General features: G+C 45.2%; 1 long non-coding RNA gene across 1 annotated transcript; it reads left to right on the top strand.

The window, feature by feature from the left end:
* Positions 1-444: 444 nt before the first annotated feature.
* LOC134478414 (uncharacterized) lies at positions 445-12,097 on the top strand. The gene is made up of 3 exons (XR_010051036.1): positions 445-639; positions 1,477-1,583; positions 11,469-12,097. It is a non-coding gene; the product is annotated as an uncharacterized LOC134478414 (long non-coding RNA).
* The last annotated feature ends 270 nt before the right edge of the window (positions 12,098-12,367 follow it).

Genomic DNA, 12,367 nt, shown 5'->3' with positions numbered 1-12,367 from the left:
TTCTTTAGCTCTGTCTATCAAGATATCTGTCTGTCATTTGTCACTGGAAACAAGACTGGGTTGCAAAGAAGAGAAAGTGTTTGCATGAATGTTCATCAGTAGATAAAAACAGAAGCTTTCTGGAATCACAAAACATTTTCCTTATGCATTTATTTGTTCTGGTCTTTCTTTTTGTTTTTTCTTGAAGCTTGTGGGTTTCTTTTAGATTCAGGAACTCAAAAGGACCCATTATGACATGGACTATTGGACCCCATAGTCTGGCCTTACATATTACTACACTGTAGTATATTCCCATTGCTTAGAAGCAGAGCTTACCAGAGCCCAGTGAAACCAGAAGATGGTTTTGGTGATAGCTCACTAGCTGACCATGGATGACATCATCCAGGAAATGTAGGGTTGCTTGTGCTGTAAATATCTCTCAGAAAGATTCAGCAGTCAGTATGATCCTGCAAAGCATCTTTGGAGGTATAATCCCATGCTAAAGAGGGCTGGGATTCAAGGTGTGCTTTCCTTTGGGGGCCACTTGTAACACGGTGGCCAGGTTTCACTATACCAGCACTGACTTGTGATGAAAATCCAGTCAGTGTGAGTAGCTTCTCTGGAACATCTGGGGCCTGCAGCAGCTGGAGAAGAAATGAGGTAAGGGTGAATGTCCAAAAGAAAGAGGGGCTAGAGTGGGGAGGATATGAGAAGACAAGCTACCCAAGCCAACATGAGATAATTGCTAGCATGACCCAATTCCTCCTGATGGACTGGACTTTCCTTGGGCAAGTGCCAGATCTGAATTATATCTTTCACAGAACTGATAGTGCGGCATGAGCTGCATACACAGCTTGTGACCAACAGCTTAGGCAAGGACCTTTGGGAAAACCACATTCACGCTGATGCTGCAGGACAACCCAGTGATATCTCAGTCAGCCAGAGGCACAGCCAGGAGAAAAGAGCACCAGAAGTTGAGCTCGTAACACCAAAGGGACACCGCCTTAAGGACAGCAATATTCCAAGCACATGATAGCATGACAAGAAACCGTAAACAGGAAAACCTATGAGAGGCCCATGATACTGCTCTGGAAAAACCCAACAAGGCACTTGAGTATCGGCCAGAATTATACACTGGCTGCTCACACTTGGCTGGATAGTTGGCTCTGGGGAGAAGTTATGATCAAACACTCCCTGGGTATGTGCTCATAGAAATTATGAACATTTCTGATTCTGGAGCTACCCTGGGACTAACCTCAGCTCCAAGATTCCTTTGGTTCAAGTAAACAGAAGGGGGCCTCCCAAACTCCTGTTGGTTCACTCTATTGGACAGGCTGCACTGAGCTTCTTGTGACATTCTGAACAACACTTCTTGGTATAGGCAGTATCAACCCACTTGGGTTACGAAAAGGTAACAGGGTAAGTGAGGAATCCAGGGCACTGGGAGGAATAATGACGTAGGCTTCATCAGAGTAATCAGCACTTTCCTGTTTTTAGGCTGTGTAATTACAACGTCTGCATACAGCTGGTGATGCAGCTTCCTGCACTGACTCTGTCCGCAGCAGCCCTGCCCTCCCTCTGATTTCTGCAGTGCGTGCATCACCGTGAGTCTCTCTGTATATAAAACACTCTTTACATTTTAGTTCATGATACCTGATGTAATGCACCTATGATGAGCCTGTAATGGAATTCAGAGATGAATGAATGATAGCCCATCCTTGTCACAAGAATTTATAGTCCAGCAAAAGAAATAAGGGTGTAAATGGTACTACAGTGGCACAGAAGTTGGAACTTGGGGACCAGTCTGGCCAGAGGGGCTCACAGGAGTGAAGACTTACCAGGATGTTTCTCACCAGAGGCCGTGCGTATGACTTTATTTAAAACCAGAGGTCTAACCCAAATGAAGAATCACTATGGAAAATCATAAGGAAATATGAAGCCAGTAAAGCTGGAGTGGTTAGAAACTAAAACAAAAATAGAAGTGAAAGATAGGAAGCAGGGAACTGAGAACAATGGAAAGGGGCCTGGAGCTCTTGCCTAAACGCTGGTTTTCACACCTGTGGGGGCCACCAGGACAAAGCAGGTCCAGCAGGTCTTAAGCAATCAGGAAAACGTGATCAGGAATCAGGCTCCGGACATAGTTGGGAAACAGTTGGATAAGAAATGTGAAACAGAAGGAAAAATATACACTGATTCTGAGCTCCTGGCTCATGTGAGGTATTCCTGGTAGCACGAGTTGATGAAGAAACTACCACACGGATTGAGGGGAAGCAGATTTGAAGAGGAAGGCGATGAGTCCATTTGGGGCACCCTTTATCTAAGATTTTCAGGAGACTGCACCATACAGTAGTTGGAAACACAGTCTTTTCACTCCACAGTTTAGTCAAGACTGGAGACTGCATGTAGGAGTCATTAACAGGTGGAGCAAAGGACACCAGAGAAAAGGAACAGCTGGCCCAAGTTGGGACCTGGAGATCGTCACATCCCCAGAGCAGGTGGGAGTGTGAAATCCTTCCTGGTGGACGGCAGTGGTGGAAGTTTACCTGCAAATGTCCAGAAGCAAGTGTGACATGGGAGTAGCAGATGACAAAGGAGCAGTTGTTTGAGAAGAAAACTCAGTTGGAGGGAGGGTCTTTGGAGTAGAGGGTGTTTGGCATGTTTGAAAAACATGAAAATGAGCCATACAAAATAAACCCTGCTCTCAGGACTCTCTGTGTGTGTGTGTGTGTGTGTGTGTGTGTTGCAAATCGTGCTATCTTGCACTTAGAAATAAATTTTTTCTCTGCATTTCAGCCGTTGGCATTTTCTCTCTCTTAGTAATCCCTTTGAAGACAAGGACTGTGGCTTTGACTTCTTTTGTCATTCTAATAGCTCCATGGGTAAAAATTGAGCGAATCATGAATGAATGAGTCATGAATGAACCTGGCCCCTGCTCTCTGCCTTTTGTCTCTTAGATTACCTGGGCAGGTCTAAAAAGCATCAAGTACCAGCTGCTCTTCATCTTAAGTGGGCTGGGATGTACCTCTGAAGATTATCTGCATAGACCTGTAGGCATTAATTTAATAGGAAGCAGGTGAGGAGAAAAACTCAAGTTACAGTTGAAAATAATGATAATAATTACTTAGTGGAAAGAGAATATTTCAAAGAAACAAAGCCAGTTTCCTTTCCTCTCTCTCTTAAGTTGCAATCACCTTCAGAATCCTACTGAGTTGAAAGGTCCCAATGTGGCAATTTGATCCATTTGCCATGTTAAGCTTTATTCCAGGTGTTTCGGTTAGTTGTGCCAGGGTACATAGTACACTCCTTCTTAACATGGTCTAGATCAGGTTTGTGAGCCATTGCTAACCAAATAAAGTACAGAACAGGTGGTTGGCTTCATCGCTTGACGTTTGTGAGATGTTTGACATAGACCTGCTAGAAACTGTCCTCCTCTATCACAACTCGCCCTCAGCTGTTCTCTTCCTGGATACAGCCCACCCTGTCTTTTTTTAGCACTCGATTACAGACTAGTTAGCACCTGATAGTGCTCTGGCTACTTACAGTATAGCAGTTACTGACGTTTACCCATACTTTATCTTATCTCTTTCTCACATCAGTCCCTTAGTTCCTGGAGAGTAAAGGCCCTGACTGATTCACTTTTATGTTCCTATCATACCACGCAGATTAGACGGTGGATAAATATTTGTTCTTCAATAAAAACTCGGTGCACTGTCTCATGTGTTGCTGAACTTCACCTCACCTTCTCAGCTACAAGATGAGGAAGTTGAACTGGGTTCTATACGGCCTCCCTAAATGATTCTGTCTTCTGTTTTCACTCCATGTATGCTGGAGATTTATTTGTGAGAGTTAATCTGTGTCTTTAGCCCTGCGTTAGTACATAGTGGATTTAGAATTTGAAATCTGGCTGGGGAGATGGAAATAACCCACATGAAAATAGCTCAACATAGGACAAGCTGTTTGTACTGACTTCTGAGTTGTGTGACAGGCCCTCAAGATGAGAAGACAAGCCACCAGCCAATCCCAAATGCCTAGACTTGGGTAGTGTGCCCTTAGGAATCCTCTGCTGTTATTCAGGACACTTTGGGAGGGACAGCACTTTAGGCTGGGTCTATCCTTAGCTAATGATAATAGAGAGAAAGAAACAGCATGGAATCAGTCATCAAGCTTTTCCTTCAAAAGCAAGTGAAAGGTTATAGATCCTCAAACTGCTGTATTTTGATAGAGGATTGGAAAGGGATAATTTGGGAAGGTCTAGGTATACATATGGGTAGGACATTGCTATGTGAAGTGGACTTCAGTTCTAGGCTTGAGTGAGGACCAAAAAAAAAAAAAAGGTCATATATGGGAGAGGAGAGAGTGACAGGGCAGCCCCCTAATTGGCTCTGCTAAGAAGCATGAGGCTGGAAAGAGAATGGAAAGTTCTTTACCATGTGGAACAGGGAACTCAGCCAGGGTCCTTCCCACATATGACGTGTGCATTCTTCCTATGCTGCTGGTCAACAAAATCAGCAGATGCATATATGGGTGGAGCTCCATTTCCCTTGGCCCATAGAACCAGAGGCCTGTCCCATCTCCCTCCTACGCATGCCTCCCATGACTTGACAGCAGTACCCCTAAGGAGACCGTGTTGGGTAGGCTGATCATGACCCGTGGGTGACACTAAATAAGTGCCACTGCAGTTTATAGGCTTCATCTTCATGCAGGCCCCTCTTGGAGACAGAAGAAATAGATGAGACGAGTCCTGAGAGGGCAGTTGAGAGGGTTGGGGAGGTCTTAGCATAGTGACCTCCTCTCTGGAGGCCTGGGCCCTTGCCACCAAGCAGTGTTGGCTTCAGTTTCCCCAAATTTTGGAGAATTTCTTAAAGAAAATTCCTAAATCTGTCTTCCAGGCTTTGCAGAGCCTAGCCTCAAGGGTTGTTATCCCTGGTAACGTAAACATTGGGGCCAGGATCACTGCCAGCATCACAAGACCTCTACGGAGTGCTAGGCTGCCCGAGGTTGAACTCTTGGTTTTCAGGAGTATTTCCATTGCGTGCGTGAGTGATTCTGTGTGTGTGTGTGTGTGTGTGTGTGTGTGTGTGTGTTAAGGACCTGTGTGAAGTGCTCCCTACATTCTCTTGCTGGCAAGGAATCATGAAAAGCAGCATAAGAGGGGAGAACAAAGACTGTGAGGCCCTGAGTTCCTTCTCAAGAGCTCTGTTCCAGACACAAAGGGGGCCCTGGCCATAGGCAACGAGAAACCTCCCAGACAGGAACTCAGAGGCAAACAGGGAGCTTTCCCTGCTCCTCTGTTTTCTTAGCTTGGCCTCAGAAAGGTGTTTTTGCTTTAATCACCCTCAACGCCAAGGAAGTGCCCTGAAATTGTGGCCTTGGGCTTGCTTTGGGCTCAGCTCCACTCCAGAGACTCCATTTGAAGTAGTAAGTATAAAGGTATCCACTGGGCAGTTCATTTTAACTGTGAGTCAACTTTTCCATATTTCTGCAAATATTTGCATTCAGGGCCTGGCTAAAATGTATATATTGACGTTACAAAGACTAGTCCCAGGTCCCACGGACTTGAAGAACAGATGAGGAAACCCCTTATTTAGTAGCAATAACTATATCATTAGTGCTTCACTCATTCATTCATTCAACAAATATTCTGGTGTAACACAGTGGGGCTCTGTCCTCACAAAGTTCCTGATCTGGTAAGGAGGTGGCAGTCACTGGAGTGAATTAAGAAAGAAACAATGACTAACTGCTGTGGTTTGAATGTTTGTGCCCCTTCACTCCTATGTTGAAATCCTATGCCCCAGGGTGATGGTATCACAAAAGGTGGGGACTTTGGGAGCTGTTGGGTCATGCAGGTAGAGCCTCAGGTTATGGGATTGGTGCTTGTTATAGTTTAGGTTTAAAATATCCCCTCAAAGTCTCATGTGCCTGGAAGGTGATTGGATCACAGGAAGACAATACTCAACAGTTGGTTCATCCGTAGATGAGTTCATAGCTGAGTGTGCTGTTAGGAGATGGAGCCTGGTTGGAAGGATGGAGCATGGCTTGGAAAGGTATATTTTTATTCCTGGTTCTCCCTTAGTCTCTCTGCTTCCTGGCTACCATGGGTGAGCAGCTTTTCTCTGCCAGGACCCTTCGTCATACTGTTTTTGCCTTGGAATGGTCTGACCCTGGACTCCCAGAAATGTGAGCCAAAAAACTTCTCCCCCTTTAAATTGCTGGTGAAAGTGGCTAACATGGTGCCTTTGTGAAAGGGAACCCAAAGAATCTTTTGCCCTCTTGTACTGTATGAAGTCACAATGAGAAGAACTCTCCTGTGAACCAGGAAGCTGATCTTCACAGAGCTGCCAGAACTGTGAGCAATAAATGCCTCATGTTTATAAGCCTTCCAGTTTATGGTATTTTGTTACAGCAGCCAGAAGAGCATAACATGCTAACTGTGCTATGATGAGACAGTGATGAGGACTTTAGTCAGAAAGGTGTGGCAAGCCACCCCTCTGAGGAGGTGACACATAAGCTGAAGCCTGGAAGAGACATAGTGAGAATTCCAGGGACAGGGAGGGATAGTTGAGCAAGAAGGAGACCTGAGTTCTAGGCAACGCTAGAAAGCCAAAGGTGCAAGAAGTGAGGTCAGAGGTGGACCAGGTTTGCCAGGACATGTGGGTGTGTGGACTTGTAGAAGGGCAGTGATGTGCCATGAAACTGGAGATGATGCCTCTGGTGCTGTGTGGAACATGATGGATGGAATCAGAAACTCAGTGGAAGTTCTCCTAGAAAAGATGGTCCATTTGGGTCTATAGGAGGCCTGGACACCGGGAGGGTGCAGAGGCCTGTTTCGGGCAGAGAATAAACACAGGATTGCAGGATACTTAGGCCTGTGTGGGTGAAATAAAAGATGCATGCTTTGGAAGAAAAGCCACAAAAGAGGGCGTAGAACAGCAAGGCGGCTGCAGGCTTGCAAGTAGTTTGCAGGTGATGGATGCATCCTGCAGGCTGAAGTTCACAGAGGCCCTCCCACATGCTCCTCTGGACACAATGGCTGGGCTGGAGTTAGTGGCGTGGCCTCAGGGATGAAGGGCTGCTAATTAAAACCAGGTTAGGGTAAAGATCATAGGTCACAGTGACAAAACAAAAGAGATTGACTAAGTATCCCTTGCCCCAGTGAATGCTGATGTGTTCCAGCATCCCTCTGGGTGGTTGCACCAGTGGTCTCTGCACTGCCTCCCTTGAACTGGGCAGCCATGGGCTGGTATGTGCACCCTTCTCAAGCCTCTCTGGCTTAGATCCCAGGCTATCTTCTGAGCAACAGGGTCCATGAAGATGTACACTTTCTCCTACCCTCATCCATCAAGAACACATGTCCTACCCATCACTGATACTTCCTTACATAGTGGGCCAGGCCCAGCCTAAAATGGAACATGGAGCCTACTCTGTCCAGCTCCAAAGCACTGGATACCAGTAGGTATCTGATGACTTGTGTGGTGGTGATGGCAAGCTGCAGCATGTAAGAACATCGGGGTCTGCTCCAGGGCAGCCTTGAGGAACTACTGAAGAAGTTGTCTCAAGAAGCTGAGACAATTGCTCTCCTTGAATCTCGGGTGGTACAGCCTTGTGCTCAAGGGCCCATAGTGACCTGCAGAGAAAAAAGGGGGAAGCCTGCTGTGCCTGAGTAGGGCACAGCTCAGCTCCAAGCCAGTGTTTGGGAGTCCCTGGGGTCCCTTGAAGGGGCAGGTTGTGGAGTCTGGGTGCGTTGTTGTCCTGTACTACCATAGTGTTCACCAGGAGGCTGGCTGTATGGCTGTGGGGAAATGGTGTCAACAAGGGACCACCAGGAGAACTTATATGAGTGCAAGGAGCCACATGCCTGTCTGAGCCTCCTGTGGCCACCTGGGAAAGACTGGGGCTTGGGGACTAGACAGAAAGCTGCACGCCAGAAGAAATTGTGGAACCACAGTTGTTACTGTGACCGTGATGGTCCTTGCAGAGTTCAGGGACCTATGATCTTGTTCTTGGGCAGACATTACCTCAAAGTCTTGGTGGAGAACTCAATTTCAGGGTCCCATATTCATGTTTCTTATGTGTACTCATGTTTTTGTTAGGCATTATTTCATACAAAAGATTGAAGATTTGTATTTTATTTTATTTTGTACTTTTTTTCTGTACTGGGAATTGAATTTAGGGACTTTGCACTGAGCTATAGCCCCAGCCCATTTTATTTTTTATTGTTAAATAAGGTCTTGGTAAGTTGTTAAATGTTCAGGCTGGGCTCAATCTTGTGATCCTCCTGCTTCAGCCTCCTAGAGAGCTAGGATTAGTTAGTGTCATGGGCCACCATACCTAGCTAATTTTAAAAGTAACTTAGCAAGTTGTATCTGGTTCACAGTTACCCCATAGCTGCAGTTGTGGAGTGATGCCTGTGCTTGACAAATGGTAGGATGACATTTAGCTGGGGACTGGCCCAGTGGGCAGTCTTTGGAGCAGGTCTGGGAAGCCATACTATGCACAATTCATGCACAAAGCCCATACCCAACTTCATAGATTTTTCTCTTTCAATGTCCAAGGCTGATTTAAAGAATGACTCCAATGAACCATGATCATGGTAAAAGATTAGTAAAAGAATGAAGTTGAGATAACCCATTTTTAACAATGTCAACATTTCATTCCTTTGTCTGGGTCTGCTGTAATCCACAGTTAGGAGATTAGTTAACTACTAATGAATGAATTGTAAATTTTTGAAAGACGCATGTGAGAGAAATAGAAATTGAATAAACTTGGAAGTTTGAATAAAATAAAGTGGTTGTAAAGACTCTTCCCACAAAACCCCAGGTTAATTATAGCATCTCCATCTGGCCAGTCTCAGATTCAGACTCTGTGAATCATCCTGGACTATGCTCCCTCCTCCGACCTCTAATCTAGTTGTTCATCAAATTCTATGGATTTTGCTAGATTACCTAATCTTGCTCATGCTTTCTCTGAGACCAAGGAGATAGAAATACCTATTCTGTAGGGTGGTAAGGACGAAATTCCTTAACAGAGAGCAAAACTCTGTGACAAGTACAGTCTGTATCGATGCATTCCATTAAGTCAGGCATGGTATCTACCTTTGGACAATTAAAGATTTAACTCTTGTCATTCTAGAAGAAGCACCCCATCCCACACCCCACGCTGAGTCACTCAGGTTCCAAGGCTCTAAGTGAGCCAATGCTAGGGTTTGGAGATAGCTTGAGTGTGTCTCCCAAGGGTTCATGTATTAGGGAAGCTTAATCCCCAATGTGGGAGTGTTGGGAAGTGATGGGTCCTTTAAGAGGTGGGGCTTATTGGAGGTGATTAGATTATTGGGGGCATGCCCCTGAAAGGCATGAATGCAGTTCTCATGGCACCTTGTTTAATTCTTAAAAGAGGATGGCTAGCTCCACTTCATTGTCTAGCTTTCTGTTTCACTATATGCTATGTCCCTCTTAGACACACTGCTGCCATGATTCCAGCTGCCATGGTGTGGCATAGCCCTGGGGGAGCCTTACCAGAAGTCTAAAGAAAGAGGCTACCTGATCTTATATTTTCAGCCTTCAAAATTGTGAACTAAGTAAAATTTGTTAAAGTACCCAGTCTCCAGTATTTTTATATAACAAAGGAAAATAGATTACAAATCTAGTAAGCTTCGAAAGGTAAGAAATTCAGAGAACTTGCTTGAATTGTTTGTTGGGGTGGAAGTGCCTAGGGGTATGGGCTAGAGAACTGGGGACTGGCAAACTCCAAAGAACCCATGATTTACAGCCATCAGGATATAGCACAGGCAATGGCTGTGTGGATTTCTGGAGGAGACTAGATCACCAGGACATCTGTTATGGGGTTCTGTGTCAAGATTTGTAGAGAGGAGAGAGGATGACTGTGAGGACATCTGTGTGGACTCCAGGAGATGACCAGGAGATAGACTAGTCCTAGTCCAGAGCAGGCTACATTAGACCTGTGGTTCTTCATAGATTGCAAGCCAGACAGTTAACTGAGGAAGATGGTTTGGTCTACCTTTATCAGAAAACTGAAAATAGTCACTATTTACCTAAAAAAGATAAAGGCTATGGCTGTAGCCTTCGAAGTTATGGCAGTGGTCCACAATCTTTCTGAACCTCTCAGGAGAGTAGACTTTTCAACACTGTGAAAACTTGCCCAAACACTGGCACACAATTGTCTCTTCTTGCAGAGTTATGGCAATTGATCTGGCAGTTTTCAACCCAGGCTGCACATTAAAACCATCTGGGGAGCTTTTTAAAAAACACCATTGCCAGATTTCCTCCCCAGAGGATCTGGCTTAATTGTTCTGGGGTGGGGCCCAAGTACAGGTATTATTTAAAAGCTCTCTGAGTGTTCTACTGGCAGCCAGAGTGGAGAGCAACCTACCCAGAGTTGCATATATAAGGGCCTGAGGACGTGGGCCCACAGTGAGCTCCTGCAGATTTCACACAGGCATCAAGGGCAAGATCTAGGTCACTGGGACATGGCAGGATTTCACAGGAGTCTCATTATCCAAAGACATGAGCACCATATTTCAGCCCCCCTCTGGGACATCCTCTGCCTTGATCTAGCTAGCAGAGACTGAAGCAGACTTGGGACTTGGAAGCAGTTTGGTCCATCCTAAGGGTCTGGAGCTGGGAGCAGGAATGAAACTGCAAGACTTTTGTCTAGGAGAAGGGATGGTAAATTGTCCCTTTGCCATCTGGATGGGCACTTCTAGAACCTTCCAGTGTGTGCCACTGGCAGCTGCTTCAGAGGAAACAAAGCAAGTCCAGAGACCGTTCCAGAACCCCCAGTGAAACCCATGGAAACCTATTTGTTTCCTACTGCCATGTTTGCCATAGTGCTACAGGGCACACCCTTGCCTCAGTTTCTCTACTATGGGGATGGAGTTAGGACCTCCAAAGGAAAGGTGTAGAGGGGAGAAAAGTGTGTGCACCAGACTTTGAGTCCCAGCTAGCACTGTGTAGTGAGGGAAGGGGTGGTGGGTACAATCATTATACCCTGTCACTTCATTCCCACTGGTGTCTGCAGGATGCAGATGGGGAAACTAGATACTGGAGTCTCCCAGCAGATCAAGAATCTCAAAGCAGAATTAGGCCCTGGAGCCAGGGGACAGAGAGCACAATGTCTTAAAAGAAATAAAACAAAAGAGCTGAAGGACCATGCTCTGAGAATCTCTCTCCTTAGCACAGGCTCCTGGCTATGAAGGAGGGACCCAAGGAGGGATCCATTTTCCTGCTAGTGTATTCTTATTTTAAAAAATAGTCCTTGAAAATCTAGCAAGCATTAACATTTTTTTAGGATTTTTTATTTTTATATTATCTGTGTTAAAGACTTAAGTCCATTTTAATTTTACTGTTTAATGGTAAATACTGGTACTGTATATAGCACAATTGTTGGTACACCTGTACTTCAATTTTAAGTCACCTTCATTTTTCAGACTAAACAATATAACCATGAAACTTCAATTTGCATATGTTCCATAGGTTATTGCAAAAAAGAAGAAGGAGACGAAGAAGGGGAAGGAGAAGAAAAAGAAAAGCCTGCTTCAGTGCATTTGAAGTATGGAACAGTGATCATTTTAAATCACAGTCAATTGCCCAGCTTTTCACTTGAATAAAATTCAGGTACCATTTAGTTCACAAAGATAATTTTACTTTGAGATTTACAGCTGAGCCTCTCATCTAAAGCAATCTTCCTCACCATCCCCCAGCCCTATTTCTTTTTTACCCTCAAACCCACAAGGCTGCATTTAAACATGATGAATCAAGAGTAAAATATAATGGAAGTAGCTGCTGTATTAGAAAAACGTACCGGGAATCTCTGAGAATACATGATATATTTCTTTCATAATATCAAAAATGGGGCAGGCTGTGCTTTGGAGTGAGGCCACTATGGTGTCCCACGTAGGAAGTGTCCCCAGAGAACCACAAGTCCCAGGCCTGAGTGCTCATTAGTAAGCAGGTCAGAAGCCGTACTCTGGAGAGGCCCAGCCAAGTGGGGTCACTGCCAAGGAATGGGAGATGCCCTGGTGTACACGACAAATTCTCCAATGCGTTGGGTCCATACTTAGCACAATCACATAGGAAGCCCTATTCTACGACATGAATCTCAGGCCCACCTGCTTTCCTGTGTAAGATGGACAGGCATGCTTGCTCCTGTGTGGTATTAAGAATAAAAAAGGAGCTATGAATGACATGCAGGAAATCCCTGGACAGGGCCCATAGAGCAGATCCACAGTGTGAGCCTCACAGGCACTGAACTGTCTCCTAAAGGCAGAGGGAAAAGTGCAGTGTTTGGATAGGTTCATGGAGGGCCTTTAACATTTTACTTATTTATTGATTGATTGAATGAAAGATTGCAGTGTTGAGGGCAAAAGCCAGAA

This window comes from Cavia porcellus, unplaced genomic scaffold (genome assembly GCF_034190915.1).
Source record: "Cavia porcellus strain 051 isolate PalLab524CR breed Dunkin Hartley unplaced genomic scaffold, mCavPor4.1 scaffold_13, whole genome shotgun sequence".
Classification (NCBI taxonomy): Eukaryota; Metazoa; Chordata; class Mammalia; order Rodentia; family Caviidae; genus Cavia; species Cavia porcellus.
This window is presented reverse-complemented; position numbering and strand designations above follow the sequence as displayed.